Source organism: Nicotiana sylvestris, chromosome 2, assembly GCF_000393655.2.
Source record: "Nicotiana sylvestris chromosome 2, ASM39365v2, whole genome shotgun sequence".
NCBI lineage: Eukaryota > Viridiplantae > Streptophyta > Magnoliopsida > Solanales > Solanaceae > Nicotiana > Nicotiana sylvestris.
Window position 1 is genome coordinate 137,581,954 of NC_091058.1, and position 20,684 is coordinate 137,602,637.

The 20,684-nt window shown below is 38.0% G+C and overlaps 1 pseudogene; it reads left to right on the plus strand.

Moving 5' to 3' along the window:
- The first annotated feature begins 8,427 nt into the window (after nucleotides 1-8,427).
- Nucleotides 8,428-12,573, plus strand: LOC104238934 (geraniol 8-hydroxylase-like; annotated as a pseudogene).
- The last annotated feature ends 8,111 nt before the right edge of the window (nucleotides 12,574-20,684 follow it).

Sequence of the window (20,684 nt, forward strand, 5' to 3'; positions counted from 1 at the left end):
CTTTGTATTCATACTCAACTTCAGATTACATTGACAATATTAGTTGTGTACCTGGTATAGAAGAACAAAAGAAGAAAGGAATGATCAGTTGGGCAGTATGCAGTAAGCACAGCAACAACACAGCAACAAACCAATAATCACAAGTGTTTTCCACAGTCCACAGACAACCAGCAACAATTTCCAGAACAAAGAAAACCAGCAGATGGTCGAGCACTAAACAAGTAATCCCAGAAAGAGGAATGAAACAAACAAAAGTAACAGAGTGTTCTATGCAGCAACACCAGCAGTCCAACAATCACAAACATCTCAATCAGTGCAAACAACAGAACTTGGCCGAGACAACTTGACCAAATACAAACTCTTATGTAGCTTTCAGACAGTGTTTGGTTACAGTGTTTACTAGAAATTTCCTTATGTTTTCAGTTTTTCTTTAAACTCACGAGACCTCTCTTAAGACTCAAATTTCCAGCCCATTTTAAGTTCTGAAATGGCCTATTTATAAGCCAAACGACCCAGTTCAGCTAAGCTGCCTGGATCCTCCCACTTGCAGACTGCCCATACTCTTTAAACCCATCCTTAAGCATCTTTTGATGCCAGCCCTTTTTGTTCCCCACGCCTGGCTTTTCTTTAATCAAGAGTTATGGGTTCATTTAAGTATTCATTTTAAACCCCATACTCTTGTGTCTTGTTCCCCATTGGTATTAGTTTAATCCCAAATTAGTACCCTACTTGTCAGCTCATTTAAACTAAGCCTTTTTGTTCTTTTCAAACCCCAGACTACCCTTGTTAAGCCTTGCTTATTACTGCCCTGCCCATTGCAGCATCAGGGCATTCTGAACTCATGAAAGTTCAAATTCAGGACTGCCCTGGACTGAACCTTTTCAGTCATTTTTGCAATGCAAACAAACTCATTTCAGACGATGTCGGGCATTCAGTCAGTGACAAGGTTCAATTAGTCACGTGAAACTATTAGCTCATTTGATCCATTAGTTATAGAAAACTAATCGACGAGGTTTATCGAGTCGACTATACTAAATACAACAGGTAATAATCAATCGTTCACATAAACAATACGTACAGGGACCCAAAAGGCAATCAGACAACTTTTGTTCAATTACTGGGAACCTATATGAATTATTTATGCGACGACTATCCTAATCGAACATGTTTATCATAGGATACATTCAAATCACACACAGAAAACAATTGACCAAATAAAAGGTCTTTGACAGAGATGGAAGAAATCAGAAAAAAATAACAAAAAGAACAAACAAACACAACGAAACATGCTGACAACTTAATTAGAACTAAACAAAGGGAAAGGAAAACTTACCGAAAAAAGTTTAAACCAAACTGACCCAAATATGACTCAACTTTGACCATTTGAGGCCGAACAAATTTTAACCAGGGTGTTCTCACATGAGAACACCTTGGTTAAGGTCCATTAAACCTCAAACCCTTGTTAAGGTCGGCTGGATTCCAAGGATATCCGTGTTCTAGGTTTTGGATTTTCAGATCTGGTTTTTTAGGAGTTGTGGGTAGATTCGGACCAAACCAAGTCTGGTTTGGTCACGAGGAGGGTCCGGGGAGTGTCTGGTATGCAGATGGGGTGGTTTGGTATAGATTGAGTTTCGTCTCGAATCTTCAAATCCAGATTCGAGACGATGGAAGGTGATTCGAGGTACAGGGTTAGTAGATTCGTGTTCAGGGTGGTTGGATGTTTCAGGGGTGTGAAGGGGGTGGTCACCGGCGTTCATGCCGCCGGGTTCTGGTGAAAGGGAAACTAGGGCGGCGTTAGGGTTTGGGGGTTTCAGGGCTTGGGGAAGGAGATGACTGAAGGGGGGTTCGGATAGGGGGCGTGGGGTGAAGGGCCAAGTTTATATACGGAAGGGGAAGAGAGATTGGAGCCGTTAGATCAAGTGATCTGAACGGCTTAGATCTATTGGTGGGTAACAGGACGGGGTCGTTTGGTATGGGAACGGGGTCGTTTTGGTTTAGGTGAGGGGTTGGGTTGAACCGGCTAAATAGGTCGGGTCATGAGGGAAGCCAGGGACCGTTGGATCAATGGGGTTGGACGGCTCAGATCAACTTGCCTGAAACGGCGTCGTTGAGGTGAGTTGAACAGCCTGATCTGGACCGTTCGTTTGAATCAGATCAACGGCTTCAATAGGGACGCCGATACGGCGTCGTTTGAGTCCGTGCTTGGGCAGGCTCGTCTTGGACTGGATCAGTGCTTTGGTTTTGGGCCTCGTTTTGGGGCCCAATCAGATTTTCCTTTCCTTTTTAATTTCAACAAATTAACCAAAAATTCCTAAAAACAATGCAAATAATTAAAATAAACTTACACACATATTGTGTAACACCTACAACAATAAACACACATATTAGAATTTTAAAAATGGTTAAATCACAGCCTAGAGTAAAAGCTGCATATTTTTTTGTGAATTTTCTCTTAAAACTGGACTACGGCCTGATTGCCCACGGCGTTCTTATTTTTTTTTGTAGGATTAAATGCAGAAATATGCCAAGGTGAATTGAACGCGGCACAAGATGAGATTTCTGTAGATTTATGGCACAAAAGAATGGGTCATATGAGCGAGAAGGGATTGCAGATTCTTGCCAAGAAATCACTCATTTCTTATGCCAAAGGTACAACTGTAAAACCTTGTGACTACTGTTTATTTGGTAAGCAGCATAGAGTCTCATTTCAGACATCGTCTGAAAGAAAATTGAATATACTTGATTTAGTATATTCTGATGTTTGCGGCCCAATGGAAATTGAATCAATGGGCGGTAACAAATATTTTGTTACTTTTATTGATGATGCTTCACGAAAATTATGGGTTTATATTTTGAAAACCAAAGATCAGGTGTTTCAAGTTTTCCAGAAGTTTCATGCTCTAGTAGAAAGGGAGACGGGTCGAAAGCTAAAGCGTCTCCGAAGTGACAATGGAGGTGAGTACACTTCAAGGGAATTTGAAGAGTATTGTTCAAGTCATGGGATCAGACATGAAAAGACAGTTCCTGGAACCCCACAGCACAATGGCGTAGCCGAGAGGATGAACCGCACCATTGTGGAGAAGGTGAGAAGCATGCTCAGAATGGCTAAACTGCCTAAGTCATTCTGGGGTGAAGCAGTTCAGACAGCCTGTTACCTGATCAATAGGAGTCCATCAGTTCCGTTGGCGTTTGAAATCCCAGAGAGAGTTTGGACCAACAAGGATGTGTCCTACTCGTATCTGAAGGTGTTCGGTTGCAGAGCTTTTGCACATGTACCAAAAGAGCAGAGAACAAAGCTGGATGATAAATCTGTTCCCTGCATATTTATCGGATATGGAGATGAAGAGTTCGGGTACAGACTGTGGGATCCTGTAAAGAAGAAGGTCATCAGAAGCAGAGATGTAGTCTTCCGAGAAAGTGAAGTTGGAACTGCTGCTGATATGTCAGAAAAGGCGAAGAATGGTATAATTCCTAACTTTGTTACTATTCCTTCTACTTCTAACAATCCCACAAGTGCAGAAAGTACGACCGACGAGGTTGCCGAGCAGGGGGAGCAACCTGGTGAGGTTATTGAGCAGGGGGAGCAACTTGATGAAGGTGTCGAGGAAGTGGAGCACCCCACTCAGGGAGAAGAACAACCTCAACCTCTGAGGAGATCAGAGAGGCCAAGGGTAGAGTCATGCAGGTACCCTTCCACAGAGTATGTCCTCATCAGTGATGAGGGGGAGCCAGAAAGTCTTAAGGAGGTGTTGTCCCATCCAGAAAAGAACCAGTGGATGAAAGCTATGCAAGAAGAGATGGAATCTCTACAGAAAAATGGCACATACAAGCTGGTTGAACTTCCAAAGGGTAAAAGACCACTCAAATGCAAATGGGTCTTTAAACTCAAGAAAGATGGAAATGGCAAGCTGGTCAGATACAAAGCTCGATTGGTGGTTAAAGGCTTCGAACAAAAGAAAGGTATTGATTTTGACGAAATTTTCTCACCTGTTGTCAAAATGACTTCTATTCGAACAATTTTGAGCTTAGCAGCTAGCCTAGATCTTGAAGTGGAGCAGTTGGATGTGAAAACTGCATTTCTTCATGGAGATTTGGAAGAGGAGATTTATATGGAGCAGCCAGAAGGATTTGAAGTAGCTGGAAAGAAACACATGGTGTGCAAATTGAATAAGAGTCTTTATGGATTGAAGCAGGCACCAAGGCAGTGGTACATGAAGTTTGACTCATTCATGAAAAGTCAAACATACCTAAAGACCTATTCTGATCCATGTGTATACTTCAAAAGATTTTCTGAGAATAACTTTATTATATTGTTGTTGTATGTGGATGACATGTTAATTGTAGGAAAAGACAAGGGGTTGATAGCAAAGTTGAAAGGAGATCTGTCCAAGTCATTTGATATGAAGGACTTGGGCCCAGCACAACAAATTCTAGGGATGAAGATAGTTCGAGAGAGAACAAGTAGAAAGTTGTGGCTATCTCAGGAGAAGTACATTGAACGTGTACTAGAACGCTTCAACATGAAGAATGCTAAGCCAGTCAGCACACCTCTTGCTGGTCATCTAAAGTTGAGTAAGAAGATGTGTCCTACAACAGTGGAGGAGAAAGGGAACATGGCTAAAGTTCCTTATTCTTCAGCAGTCGGAAGCTTGATGTATGCAATGGTATGTACTAGACCTGATATTGCTCACGCAGTTGGTGTTGTCAGCAGGTTTCTTGAAAATCCTGGAAAGGAACATTGGGAAGCAGTCAAGTGGATACTCAGGTACCTGAGAGGTACCACGGGAGATTGTTTGTGCTTTGGAGGATCTGATCCAATCTTGAAGGGCTATACAGATGCTGATATGGCAGGTGACATTGACAACAGAAAATCTACTACTGGATATTTGTTTACATTTTCAGGGGGAGCTATATCATGGCAGTCTAAGTTGCAGAAGTGTGTTGCACTTTCAACAACTGAAGCAGAGTACATTGCCGCTACAGAAACTGGCAAGGAGATGGTATGGCTCAAACGGTTCCTTCAAGAGCTTGGATTGCATCAGAAGGAGTATGTCGTCTATTGTGACAGTCAAAGTGCAATAGACCTTAGCAAGAACTCTATGTACCATGCAAGGACCAAACACATTGATGTGAGATATCATTGGATTCGAGAAATGGTAGATAATGAATCTCTAAAAGTCTTGAAGATTTCTACAAGTGAGAATCCCGCAGATATGCTGACCAAGGTGGTACCAAGGAACAAGTTCGAGCTATGCAAAGAACTTGTCGGCATGCACTCAAACTAGAAGACAATGCTACCTCCTCTAGATGAATGAGACTGGAGGGGGAGATTGATGAGGTCCATCTCATTGAAGAAGTATTAGACATGTGCCTAGTAAAAGTTTTCTTTGGTTTGGTAGCCAACCTTGTTGACTTGGTTTGGTTGGTAGCCAACCTTGTTGAATTAGTTTGGTTTGGTAGCCAACTTTGTTGAATTGTGAAAAGTGTGTGTAAATTGTCAAATATGGTAGGCTTTAGAGAGTGAAGCTTTGGCTATAAAAGGAGAGCTTCAACTCTCATTTCTACACACCAACAAAGAGAGAAAGAAAGAGTGAGGTTTCACAGACAAGGTATAAGAAAATAGTCTGTGAGGAAAATAGAGAGTGAGCGATATTGTAGTGAGGTGGGAATATCAAAAGAGGGTTATTTCTTTTGAGTGTTGTAGTGGTCTTTGGAGTATTTATCTCCGACCTACAAAGTGTAAAATTCCTTACTATAGTGATATCAGTTGCTCCTCTCGGGGTCGTGGTTTTTTCCCTTATTCAGAAGGGTTTTCCACGTAAAAATCTTGGTGTCATTGTTACTCTTTTATTCTTGTTAATTACCGTATCTCGGTGCTACATTATTATTCCACTTTATTACCGTGAATATTATTTTGGTAAGGGATTTATTCCCAACATATACCCTCTTTCATTAAGTTTGTCCAAGGTAAATATCTAATCCATGTGGCACTGACATTTGATGAGGTGGTGCCACGTGACATGACACCTCATCGCCCCTAACCCATTTTACCCCTCCCTTCTTCTTTTTTTCCACCACTAAAATTTTCTTTCCCTCCACCATCATTGTCACCATTAATGCCACCATGAACAATTTATCTCGATGTGCATTATGTACCATAAACATGGAACCAATCTTACTATGACTATATAATCCCTCTTGTAATTTGTACCCTAATTTAGCTCTCACACCATGAGGCACTTTTACCTCATCAAATGTTTCTTGGGAAAAAATAAGCTTCAACTGTTTTCTCCACTTCAGTACTTTTTATCACTGATTTGTCTCTTTATTGTGAATCTCGTATTGTTAGCTTTGAGCTTTCAAAGATGACTTACTTGTTTGTCGCTTCTCTGTATTAATCTCCACGTTCCTGCTTTGCGCTTTTCAGCCTGCTATTTAGGAACATCTTTAAACTCTTGATGATTCGTTTGTTTTGTGTTCTAAACTTGGTGGAAAAAAAGGGAGGGGTAAAATGCATTAAAGGGGCTGAGGTGGCATGTCACGTGGCATTCTTCTCATCAAATATCAGTATCACGTGGATTGGATCTTCACTTTGGACAAACTTAACAGAAGAGGAATATATTTTTAACGATAGGGGATATATTTAGACAAAAAGTATAACGAAAGATATATTTAAATATTTTCTCATAGTACCGGGTATATTGTAAATCCAAAATTTTGCTTTGCTTTCAATGCGTGCATGTGAGTTATGAGACAGTAGTGGCTATCTTTGCATCTTTTGGACGGATCTAAGCATTCAACTTTACCTGCCTCACTGTATCTAAGGGGTCGTTTGGTAGGGTGCATAACAATAACGATGAATATGATGTATTAGTAATGCTGGTATTAGTTATACTTGCATTAATTATGCTGGTATTAGTTATGCTGACATATTTCTTATTCATTATTTGGTTTGATGTATTAAAGCATTGCACAATTTTTAAAAAAATTGCTTGTTTACAAAAATACCCTCAAAACTAGTCCATCACTCAAACTTTTTAAAAGAAACATATGTTGAGAAATATTTTTATATGAAAAAGTTTTAAAAAATTATTTAATTTGTCTGCCTATATTGTAAAATAGAACTAAATATTTATTTACAAAAGAGGAAATATGCTAAGTATTTATTTATTTACTAGAGATATAATTTTGTTTCTCACTATTTGAATTATTTTAAACTTGCATTAATATAATAACTAGCATATTTTAATCAAGCATAAATTTTGAAGGACAATTTTGTCTTTAACTAAGCTAATACATGCATTAAAACCCATTGCATTGTTAATACCATGGTTTTCTATGCATTAGTTATGCATAGGATAATACAGAATATGATGTATAACTAATGCTTGCATAACTAATGCATAGGTTCAAAATGTCTACCAAACAAGGTATTATTAATACACAAAGCTAATGCAAATATTATTTTATCTAATGCATCCTACCAAACGACCCCTAATAGTATTGTTCTGTAAGTTACAAATTTTCCACAAGTAGTAATGTTTTGAAATTATTGAAAAATCGAACTAAAACAATTGTTCATATTTGAATTACTTTTTTTAGCCAACCTTGTGCAGTGCCTAAATCTCTTATCTGTGCTGACATAGGATTCATCTGAACCTCTAATGGCGCTTCACATGATAAGAAAACCACCAACTGTTTCCCCATCAAAATACTGAAACAACAAACACTGTCAAAAAAGTTTTTTTAAAAAAAAAGAAGATAAATATTTATAATTTAGAGGGTAAAATAGGTATTTGGCAATCCAAAATTTGGAAAATCTAGTTGAGTTACCTTCTGAGTGTAATAGGCATAGTTCAGTGACTTTGTTGTTACAAACGAAAGAAAAGTGACTTTAGAAGATAAATTGAAATAATTGAATGAGCGTAATGGACTTTACATTGGAGCCGCCCCTACCACCAACCATTTCCCCAACAAAATACTGAAAATATTGTTGGACTTCAAATAAAATGGATAGCCCATACTATCAAATGGGACTTTATTCATATCCGTAGTTTGCAGTTTGAATCAAACTAATAAAAGTAAAATATTTTCATATAAATATTTATCATGTAACCGATAAATTGATAGTATGTTATTTTATTAATTTGTGATTCTTAAGAATAATTAAGATCAAATTATTTGATTTAATAAAAAAATCAAGTGTGAATAAATATTATTTGTGCATCAACTTTTTCTTTTGTATAGTCATTTAATATTTAGAATCCATTGACCCCACTAATACAAAATCACAATCATGCAAAATTCATTTAAGAGGAAAACACTTCCTACCAGGAATTTCGCTCCGGGTGAATTGCATCCATCCATCACACGTTTATATCATGTACACTTGCACTAATAATTCATACGTAGCAAAGTACACAAGGAATATCATATAGCTTTTTCCAAACCTTTCTTCTTAAACTTATATAGTATACAGATATAGAAAAAATATTCGACAAGGCCTCAAAGACTCCAGTATAAACCAAGATACGCGCGCAGCTCCAAATCTCTAGTTCGTAAGCCAAGAAATTTATAAGAAGAAAGAAAAATGGAGTATGTACCCATTTTGGTTGGACTGTCATTCGCCTGGATTTTGGTGCGTGGATTCATGTCACTTAGAAGAGCCAAAAGCTGTAAAAGACTTGCACCAGGTCCATTTCCTTTGCCTATTATAGGAAACCTTCATTTGCTTGGTGACAAACCTCACAAATCACTTGCTCAACTCGCAAAAGCTCATGGTCCAATTATGAATCTCAAGTTTGGCCAAATAAACACAGTGGTCATTTCCTCATCAGTCTTGGCTAGAGAAGTCATGCAAAAACAAGATTTGACCTTTTCCAATAGGTGTATTCCTGACGCTCTCCGTGCCTGCAATCACTATGATTTTTCTGTTATTTGGTTACCTGTCAATGACTCTCGCTGGAGAACTCTTCGCAAGATTATGAACTCTAACATCTTCTCAGGTAATATTGGTCGCGAGCACAGACGGATCCGAGATTTCAATTTTATGGTTCAACTTTGAAGATTTTTAGTATTGAATCCTTTATATTTTTAAAATTATGAGTTCATATCTATTATTTTTGCAATTTTATAATTTTTTTTACATATAAATTTTTACTCCACATCGAAAGTTATGAGTTCAGTTCAACCCGTCGGTTCAACACTATATTGTATTCGTCTCTAGTTGCAAAACGGACAGGTTGAGTCAAACTTGGGCAGATTAACTTGATAAAAGAGCCATGTCCGTAGAAACGACACCAAATAGCCATTTTAACGGGCTGCTATTTAGGAATTAACCATCGTATCCTGAATTTCAGTTTTTCAGTTCAATTTGTCAGGACAAAAATATTCTTAATTGTCCTGAAGTTAAGATTTTTAGTTTAATATTTCAGAACAAAATAAGTATTGGTTAATCTCTAAATAGCATCCCTGGAAATGGTTATGTATGCACTTGCTCCGTCATGTCCCGGCTCGCTCAAAGTTAGTTTCTGTCAACCAAGTTGGGCAAGATGAATAAATAAGGGATCTTTATACAAATAGTTAGTCGAATGTACTAATTATTTTTCTAGTCAGTATACATATATTATACATTCGTTATATATGATTATACACATATTATACATGGATTACACATATATTATACATCCACGGGCTAATTTAACTTAACATATCGTAACCTAACCCGTTCAACATGATCCAACCTCATCTTTCTTTAATTTGATTTTTGTAAAAAACAAAATTAAAAATTGATCTAAATGTTCTTGAATTATTAGTTTAAATTCTTTCAAATTTACATAAATTTCATTCTCCAAAGTAAATTTTGTGCATTTGGGGTTGCATTTTGATCCTTCGGGCAATACTTTTTTGACTCGTTTGTAGTTTAATCAAGAAACGTGTCATATAGCTTGTTTGGCCAAGCTTCTCAAGAGGTCAAAAGTGTTTTTTTTTTCTAACTTGAGATGTTTGGCCAAGCTTATTTGGGAAAAAAAAGTGTTTTTGGGAAGAAGTAGAAACAGTTTCAGAGAAGCAGAAAAAAGTAGCTTCTTTCCAAAAGCAGAAGCAGAAGCAGTTTTGGCTTTTCTTCTTACCTAAAATACCCTTAATAAAATATAGTATATACCAAAATAACCCTTAAACCTAATACTTAGGATATTAATTTATAAATATTTCTTTTTATTTTTAGGAAAACTTTCTAATATATAGTGACTTTAGGGGTGAATGCTTTTATATTTGTTGAACGAATTTTAATATATTTAACTTATATTAAAAGAATTAAGTACTTTTTTATTTTATTTTCATATTTTACTTAAATAAAATTAATTTTTTAATTATTTCATGTAATAATAAAATTTTGAGATTATTTATTTACTTATAATATTAATTATTAAGTACATCTATTCATGTCCTTATTCGTAATTTGACACTTAAAAGCACTTTCTAAAAAGCTTGGCCAAACACAAATTATTTCTCAAAAATTCTTTTCAAACTGATTAGCCAAACACAAACTGGTTCTCTCCAAAAGTACTTTTTTCAAAAGCACTTTTGAAAAAAATATTTCTCAAAATAAGCTGATTTCTCCGGCTTGGCCAAATAGGGTAATAACCCACCCAACCCGTACGTTCTATTTCGAGTTGGTTGAGTGGTTTACTAAAGGTTGATTGATTTTATCACATGTATTCTCAGGTAACAAGCTTGATGTTAGTGAGCATCTCAGAAGTAAAAAGATCCAGGAGCTAATTGATTTTTGTCACAAGAGGGCCTACAATGGTGAAGCAGTGGATATTGGCAGAGCAGCTTTTAGAACTTCCCTGAATTTGCTATCAAACACCATTTTCTCTAAAGATTTGACTGACCCGTTTTCTGATTCCGCTAAGGAATTTAAGGACTTGGTGTGGAACATGATGGTCGAGGCTGGTAAACCAAATTTGGTGGACTATTTCCCTTTTCTTGAGAAAATTGATCCACAACATATAAGGCAGCGCATGACCGATCATCTTACCCAGATTTCTTGACCTTATGAGTGGTTTGATTGATGAACGGCTAAAGGAAAGGAAAATGAGAAACCATGCAAATGTTGATGTTTTAGATGCCCTTCTCGACATTAGCCCAGAAGAGCTTGACAGGAATCACATCGAGCATATGTGTCTGGTTTGTTCCCTGCTCCTTCTATTATTTCTGAGGTTGCGATAGATTGATGATTAGTCCATCTAAAAATTCAGTTGCTAGAGCGAGTATACTTTTTGAATATTTAATTGTATTATGTCTCGACATCTCCTCGCCTGTGAACCTTTTTTATTTCATAGCCCAACATGTGAAAATATGTTTTCTCTTTTTTTGTTCTTTCGCTAGGAGTAAGATTTGAACTCAGAACATGTTGTCTCCAGCTGCATGCCTTCACTGATGCGATGTAGACATGTGTGGCCAATTCATTTAAAATTTTAAACTATAGATAAATTACACTTTTAATTTATTGAATTTTATTATGTCTCACCAAGTTTAATGTTTGTTAGATTTGTTTAATGCTTGTGGCAACAACGCCTCGCCTTATCAACAGTATTTGGTCCCCTTTTTTGCGTGCCCACATTTCAGTTTGTCCAATTGAAAGCAACATATGCTATGTAACCTTTTACTAGATTATATATGGCATCTACATCATAGGATCTTACAATAGTAAGTTTTACAGGACTTGTTTGTAGCAGGAACCGATACAACATCAAATACGTTGGAGTGGGCAGTGGCAGAACTACTTAAGAATCCACATACTTTAGAGAAAGCCCAAGAAGAACTTGCACATGTGATTGGCAGAGGTAAACTAGTAGATGAAGCTGATGTTGCACAGCTTCCTTACTTGCGATGCATCGTGAAGGAAACCTTAAGAATACACCCTCCGGTTCCTTTCTTAATTCCGCGCAAAGTGGAGGATGATGTTGAGCTTTGTGGCTATGTTGTCCCAAAAGACTCGCAAGTTCTAGTGAATGTGTGGGCAATTGGGCGCGACTCTGGCCTATGGGAAAATCCGTTGGTCTTTAACCCAGAGAGGTTCTGGGAGTCAGAAATAGATGTTCGAGGTCGGGATTTTGAGCTCATACCATTTGGTGCTGGTCGGAGAATTTGTCCTGGATTGCCTTTGGCTATCAGGATGATTCCAGTAGCCCTAGGTTCATTGCTAAATACGTTAAACTGGAAGCTACAAGGTGGAATTGCACCTAAAGATTTGGACATGGAGGAAAATTTTGGTATTACCTTGGCAAAAGCTCAACCTCTGCTAGCTATCCCTATTCCACTGTAACGTTAAGATTTTAGGTAAGTATATTACGAGTAATATAAAGTAACATTATTTTCTTTGTGAATGGATGAGAATTAGTACAAAGATTTTCAAAAAAAAAAAAAAAAAAAGATATGAAGCGAGCCAAAAGCATTTGGATGAATCCTCACGTACTGTCAAAGGGCAACATAGGACATTTGTATCTGTAGAATATATCCTCATGTATCCTTGAAAATAAGACCATGTCTATTTTAAAGTTTTGGCTCCTCTCCAGGATATATCCTTAATTCCAGGTAGAGCTAATGATGTGTTCTTTTGCTTGGCACCGTTGAACTGGTGTATTTAAAGACACCCTCGAGACACACTTAAACATTGGTGCAACTTCAACATACCCGAGCGCCCCTTATTTAGGTAAAACATAGAAAATTATCTGGGCATTAGACTCCCGCATCCTCTCGCAATCCCACACGGCATATGAACAACATCACCTCGTGGTATTTAATTGGTCTCCAAAAACATTAGCATATGACCGCTTACTAATTTTAGCAGTTAATGGGTAATAGTTGCAGGACCAATTATATGGGAGGTGTGGGTCCCGCCCATTATTTAAGGAAGACTTTCTTGCTTTGTTGGTTGGCAACCACTCTTATTTCTCCATTGTCAAAAAGGTAGGCTCCAGAAGGAAAATATGAATTGCAGTATGCATGAGAGATAGAGTATAAGAAAATAGTCTGTGAAAAAAATAGAGAGTGAGCGATATTGTAGTGAGATGGGAATATCGAAAGAAGGTTATTTCTTTCGAGTGTTGTAGTGGTCTTTGGAGTATTTTACTCGGACCTACAAAATGTAAAAAATTCCTTGTTATAGTGATATCAGTTGCTCCTCTCGGGGCCGTGATTTTTTCCCTTATTCAAGAAGGGTTTTTCACGTAAAAATCTTGGTATCATTGTTACTCTTTTATTCTTGTTAATTACCATATCTCGGTGCTACGTTATTATTTCGCTTTTAGTACCGTGAATATTATTTTTGTGGGAGTTTATTCCCAACAACTGGCATCAGAGCACAGGTTCTACTTGTTCACGGAAATACTATTCACTCTCGATAGTACTATACGCGATGAAAAATAAAAATATCCTGAGAAAAGTACGAGGTAGCAAAATTCAACGTAGATAATGGTTTATCAACATGACAAAGAAGGATGAGGGATCTGCTCATCCAACAAGGATTACACAAAGTACTAGATGTTGATGCTAAAAAGCCTGACACCATGAAAGTTGAGAATTAGGCTGACTTGGATGAAAGCGCTGCTAGAGCAATCAGGTTGCACTTATCAGATGATGTAGTAAATAACATCATTGATGAAGTCACACACGTAGCATTTGGACAAGGTTGGAAGCCTACACATGTCCAAAACGCTGACAAATAAATTATACCTGAAGAAGCAGTTATATGCCTTACACATGAGTGAAGGTATGATTTTTTTTGTCACATTTAACTATTTTTAACGGACTAATCACACAGCTCGCCAACCTCGGAGTGAAAATCGAGGAAGAAGATAAGGCGATCTTGCTATTAAACTTGTTGTCATCTTTGTACGATAATTTGGCAACAACCATCATGCACGGTAAGACTACCATTGAGTTAAAAGATATCACATCGGCTCTTCTACTCAATGAGAAGATGAAAAAGAAGCCTGAAAATCAAGGACAGACTCTCATCATAGAAGGTGGAGGCAGGATTTATCAAAGGAGTTTGAGCAACTATGGTAGATCCAAAGCTCGTGGGAAGTCAAAGAACCGATCCAAATCAAGAGCCAGAAATTGCTATAATTGTGATCAGCCAGGTCACTTCAAAAGAGATTGCCCAAATTCAAGAAAGGGCAAAGGTGAAACAGTGGCCAGAAGAATGACGACAACACAACCGCCATAGTGCAAAACAATGATAATGTTGTCCTTTTTATAAATGAGGAAGAGGAATGCATGCACCTGTCAGGTCCAGAGTCGGAATGGGTGGTTGACACAGCGGCATTTTACCATGCCACACCGGTAGGAGATCTTTTTTGCAGATATGTAGCAGGTGATTTCGGCACTGTGAGAATGGGTAACACAAGTTACTCAAAGATTGCGGGGATTGGTGATATTTGTATCAAGACAAATGTTGGATGTACATTGGTTCTAAAGGACGTGCGACATGTACCTGATTTGCGGATGAATTTGATCTCGAGAATTGCTTTGGACCGAGATGGGTACGAGAACTATTTTGCAAATCAAAAGTGGAGACTCACCAAGGGATCATTGGTGATTACAAAGGGAGTTGCTCGTGGCACGTTGTACAAAACAAATACAGAATTATGCCAAGGTGAATTGAATGCGACACAAGATGAGATTTCTGTAGATTTGTGGCACAGAAGAATGGGTCATATGAGCGAGAACAGATTGCAGATTCTTTCCAAGGAATCACTCATTTCTTATGCAAAAGGTATAATGGTAAAACCTTGTGACTACTGTTTATTTGGTAAGCAGCATAGAGTCTCATTTCAGACATCGTCTGAAAGAAAATTAAATATACTTGATCTAGTATATTCTTATGTTTGTGGTCCAATGGAAATACAATCAGTGGGTAGTAATAAATATTTTGTTACTTTTATTGATGATATTTCACGAAAATTATGGATTTATATTTTGAAAACCAATGATCAGGTGTTTCAAGTTTTCAAGAAGTTTCATGCTCTGGTAGAAAGGGAGACGAGTCGAAAGCTAAAATGTCTTTGAAGTGATAATGGAGGTGAGTACACTTCAAGGGAATTTGAAGAGTACTGCTCAAGTCATGGGATCAGACATGAAAAGACAGTTCCTGGAACCCCACAGCACAATGGCGTAGCCGAGAGGATGAACCACACCATTGTTGAGAAGGTGAAAAACATACTTAGAATGGCTAAACTGCCTAAGTCATTCTGGGGTGAAGCAGTTCAGTCAACCTGTTACCTGATCAATAGGAGTCCATCAGTTCTGTTGGCGTTTGACATCCCAGAGAGAGTTTGGACCAACAAGGAGGTCTCCTACTCACACCTGAAGGTGTTCGGTTCCAAAGCTTTTGCACATGTATCAAAGGAGCAGATAACAAAGTTGGATGATAAATCTGTTCCCTGCATATTCATTGGATATGGAGATGAAGAATTCGGATACAGATTGTGGGATCCTGTAAAGAAGAAGGTCATCAGAAGCAGAGATGTAGTCTTCCGAGAAAGTGAAGCTGGAACTACTACTGATATGTCAGAGAAGGCCAAAAATAGTATAATTCCTAACCTTGTTACTATTCCTTCTTCTTCTAACTATCCCACAAGTACAGAAAGTACGACCAACGAGGTTACCAAGCAGGGGGAAACCTGATGAGGTTATTGAGCAGGGGAGCAACTTGATGATGGTGTCGAGCCAGTGGAGCACCCCACTCAGGAAGAAGAACAACCTCAATCTCTGAGGAGATTAGAGAGGCCAAGGGTAGAGTCATGCAGGTACCCTTCCATAGAGTATGTCCTCATCAGTGATGAAGGGGAGCCAGAAAGTCTTAAGGAGGTGTTGTCCCATTCAGAAAAGAACCAGTAGATGAAAGCCATGCAAGAAGAGATGGCATCTCTACAAAAAAAAATGGCACGTACAAGATGGTTGAACTTCCAAAGGGTAAAAAACCACTCAAATGCAAATGGGTCTTTAAGCTCAAGAAAGATGGAAATGGCAAGTTGGTCAGATACAAAGCTCGATTGGTGGTTAAAGGCTTCGAACAGAAGAAAGAAAAAGATAAGGCGCTGATCGCAAAGTTGAAGGGAGATCTGTCCAAGTCATTTGATATGAAGGACTTGGGCCCAACACAACAAATTCAAGGGATGAAGATAGTTCGAAAGCGAACAAACCGAAAGTTGTGGCTATCTCAGGAGAAGTACATTGAACGTGTATTGGAATGCTTCAACATGAAAAGTGCTAAGCCAGTCAGCACACCTCTTGCTGGTCATCTAAAGTTGAGCAAGAAGATATGTCCTAAAACAGTGGAGGAGAAAGGGAACATGGCTAGAGTTCCTTATTTTTCAGCAGTCGGAAGCTTGATGTATGCAATGGAATGCACCAGACCTGATATTGCTCATGCAGTTGGTGTTGTTAGCAGATTCCTTGAAAATCCTGGAGAGGAACATTGGGAAGCAGTCAAGTGGATACTCAGGTACCTAAGAGGTACTATAGGAGATTGCTCGTGTTTTAGAGGATCTGATCCAATCTTGAAGGGCTATACAGATGTTGATATGGCAGGTGATCTTGATAATTATAAATCTACTACAAGATACATGTTCACATTTTCAGGGAGAGCTATATCATGACAGTCAAAGTTGCAGAAGTGTGTTGCACTCTCTACAACTGAAGTAGAGTATATTGCCGCTACTGAAGCTGGCAAAGAGATGGTTTGGCTGAAACGGTTCCTTCGAGAGCTTAGATTATATCAGAAGGAGTATGTCGTCTATTGTGATAGTCAAAGTGTAATAGACCTGAGCAAAAACACCATGTATCATGCAAGGACGAAGTATATCGACGTGAGATATCACTGGATTTGAGAATGGATCTATACAAGTCAAGAAGATCCATACAAGTGAGAATTCTGCAGATATGCTAACCAAGGTAGTACCAAGAGACAAGTTCGAGTTTTGCAAAGAACTTGTGGGCATGCACTCAAACTAGAAACTCCAGTGTTACCTCCTTCAAGTGAATGGGAATGGAGGGGGAGATTGTGGGGTCCAGCCCATGATTTAAGGAAGACTTTCTTCCTTTGTTGGTTGGCAGCCACTCTTATCTTCTGCATTGTCAAAAAGGGTAGGCTACAGAAGGAAAATATGAATTGTAGGAGGCGTGAAAAAGAGAGGCTCTGCTTATAAAAGGAGAGCTTCGGCTCTCAGTTCTACACACACAATCTTAGAGAAAAAATATATCTTAGAGTTAGAAAGAAAGAGTGAGGTTTCACAGACAGAGTATAAGAAAATAATCTGTGAGAAAAATAGAGAGAGAGCGATATTGTAGTGAGATGGGAATATCAAAAGAGGGTTATTTCTTTTGAGTGTTGTAGTGGTCTATGGAGTATTTTACTCGGACCTACAAAGTGTAAAATTACTTGCGATAGTGATATCAGTTGCTCCTCTCGGGGCCGTGGTTTTTTCCCTTATTCAAGAAGGGTTTTCCACGTAAAAATCTTGGTATCGTTTTTATTCTTTTATTCTTTTTAATTACCGTATCTCGGTACTACGTTATTATTCTGCTTTTAGTACCGTGAATATTATTTTTGTGGGGGTTTATTCCCAACAGGAAGATCTGTCACTCGCAGAATTTCATAGTCTATAAGGAAGTGGAAATTGTATCTATAGCTTCAATTTCTTTCAGTTGTGCGACTCCTTGGCCACTAGATAACACACAAACTCGACTTTGGCCTGAAATATTCACATTGCCAGACGTTGGATTAACAACCATTTTACCTCTTAATGAAGGGGATACAGAGAAGATTGGCCTCCTCTCAGGAGATTTCTGATCAACTGAGCATAGTTGGATGCCCAGTCTGCAGCATTCTCCTGATCACATCCATTCCAAAGCAGAATCTGATGAACTAAAGAAGGCAAAACAAAACTTAGCTGGAATGTGATACATGTCAAGTTTCTTTTAAATAAAGCTACATATTTATGTAGGTGTAAATTAAATAGCACTACTTTGAACTAACTTGTTTATGTAAGTGTAAGTTAAATAGTACTACTGTGAACTAACTTGTTCCAGTACAGAAAGCTATCCTCTAGCTTCCAGAATTACTATGACCTCCCACAATAAAATAAAGGGCTTTAGCAAGACCAATACTTATTTACAATCATGAACTTTCTGACAAATATGCCACTTCAATTTATCTTATATATTCTTATTTCTTCATTGTCATCCTAAACCCCTTTTTTCTTTCTTTATAAAGAGGGGAGATCTTATGATGTCATCAATTTGGGGAGTCCTTAACAATTATTTGATGCCATTCCCAGTCTTATACTGGTAGAATTTATGGTCAGAGAGATTAACATGCACCATAGTTTTATCAGCTAAATAAGTTGTCTTGTGCATGATATAACATAAGGTTAAGTATAATTTATCATCTATATATGTACATACATGTGGAAAGATAACCAAAACATTCAAATAATGGAGTCAAACCAGAATCCTAGGGCTCTAAGTTTGGTTTTCAATTGTAATTAGTGGTCCATTTCCAATCTACTTTTCCTCACACAAAAGATTTAGGAGTCTTGTCAAACATTTGACACCACAAGAACACCCAAAACTTCTACCAGAAAAATAGGTCATTGACCAGCCATTAGAAGCAGAAGGGACAAAATTGACGTAGAAGGAAGAAACTGATCAGAGTACTAGAGCCAAGGCTGAGTATGCGTCCTTGGCACAAGGCAATTGCTGAGCTGAGTGTTATAAAACGTAGGCTCAAAAACCACATATATCCCACAACAAACTTAATCTTTCATAAGCATCCAAGTGGCAGATGTAAGTGCATTATTTGTACAAATGAGCATATATGAGAAAAAGAATACCACATGTATAGAAGGAACATTATTAGCCAAAATAGTCATGCAGGTTGTGTCAGACACAAAAATAACTGGCTACTCAACAAGCTGCACTGATAACAATTTAAATATATGTTTACAACTTAGAGAAAGGGAGGAAATTACCTTGAGATAGAGAAGTCATAGGGAAATGTGACACACTCAAGATTTGGTATTGCAGGAATATGGTCCTTTTTTTATTTACACATTTTATTATCTGGAACATAACTTCACGAAGAGATGACTCTAACAGTGTGCGTCGGGCATTCCTCTCTTCAGAGGCACTCTCTGCAAAAAAGTTATACTTCCCTTGACAAAAATGACTAATGAACAAGTTATAAAACTATATAGAAAAATGTTAAGACAAAAAAAAAATAAAAAAGGAAAAGATAATGACCTTTCGGATGATAAGCCACATTCAAATTTATGTACCAGTATTCCCAGTAGAACGTTCAACTTTGTTGGTGAACCATGAGGCTTGTTTGTTTTTGACTTCATAAAAGGATAGGCAAATCTGCATATTTTCTCCATCCGGTTACAGAAATATGTATGTTGATGTTACAACAAAAAGTTCTATTTGATATTTAGACCAGTACTGATTTCACTAATGATTAGAATTCCACAAGATACTTAAACATAGTCAAAAGGTTACATGCAACAATACCCTGAGAAAATCACAACGTACAATAGAAGTACCAAACAGTATGAAACAAAAAAACAACCAGAAATCACGTGAAATTCTCATAACTAAAGAGCATACTTAAGAAAAAGAAATGGCTATCTTAATACGTAAACATTGAACAGAACTAGAAAGTAGGAAAGTGAATGGCCATTGGCCAAAACAACAATCTTACCAACAGAAACAAACCGCAACCACTAACCTGTCAAATATCATTCGAAGGCTAATTTCGCCTTCTTCACCATTTTGCACGTTCTGATCGGCTGCCCGAGCGTCTCTGCGAATGCTATTTTCAGAGTCGGCGCCTAAATCTCTACGAATGGCGACACGAGAACTGACATCAACTGGGTCCACGGCCTGTGGTGCGTCAACATTGATTGGAGGCACTCCGTTTCTCGGGGCGACTACGTGTTCGTTTTCTCCATGAAGACCAGGGTCGGTGTCAGTGTGAGTTGGTACTGCTAGAGAGTTTGACATGTTGATTCCTGAAATAAAAAAAACACTTACAAGAACAAGTGTGAAAGTAGTGTTTATGAAGGTTAATATTAAGCAGTCACTATTATCCTTAGCCCCATGGTGGACGCCAAACTATTTACCCTAAAATCGAGTAACAATTAAACTTGTAATGTAGTTTTAAGGATACGTGATTTCACTTAATACCAATTGATTAACTTAGAAATAAATGATGTGAATTGGCAAGAATGTAAAACTAACCAATGCTTGGACAATGCGCTCGAGCAGTTGGACCCTCAAGAGTGGTAAAGTAAGAACAGTTAAAGAACAATAAGTTGATGAACAATAGGGAAATATTATATTGCCTTGATCTGCATGAATCTAAGGTGTTTACAAATGATGGGGACCCCTCTTTATATACTAGAGGAATCCTAATTGTGATACAATTCTAATTACGGAAGTAAATCCCATGATTGATACAAATAACCTCCCTTAATTTGATCTGTTCCGAGAATTCCGCCATGACCTCTGACCAGTCACGGATATTTCGCCTTTCCGTAATTATGTTTCGTTCGAAGTTGATCACATCTGGTATCGATCGTCGGGGACCTCGATCTCAATGGGTACCTCGAGCT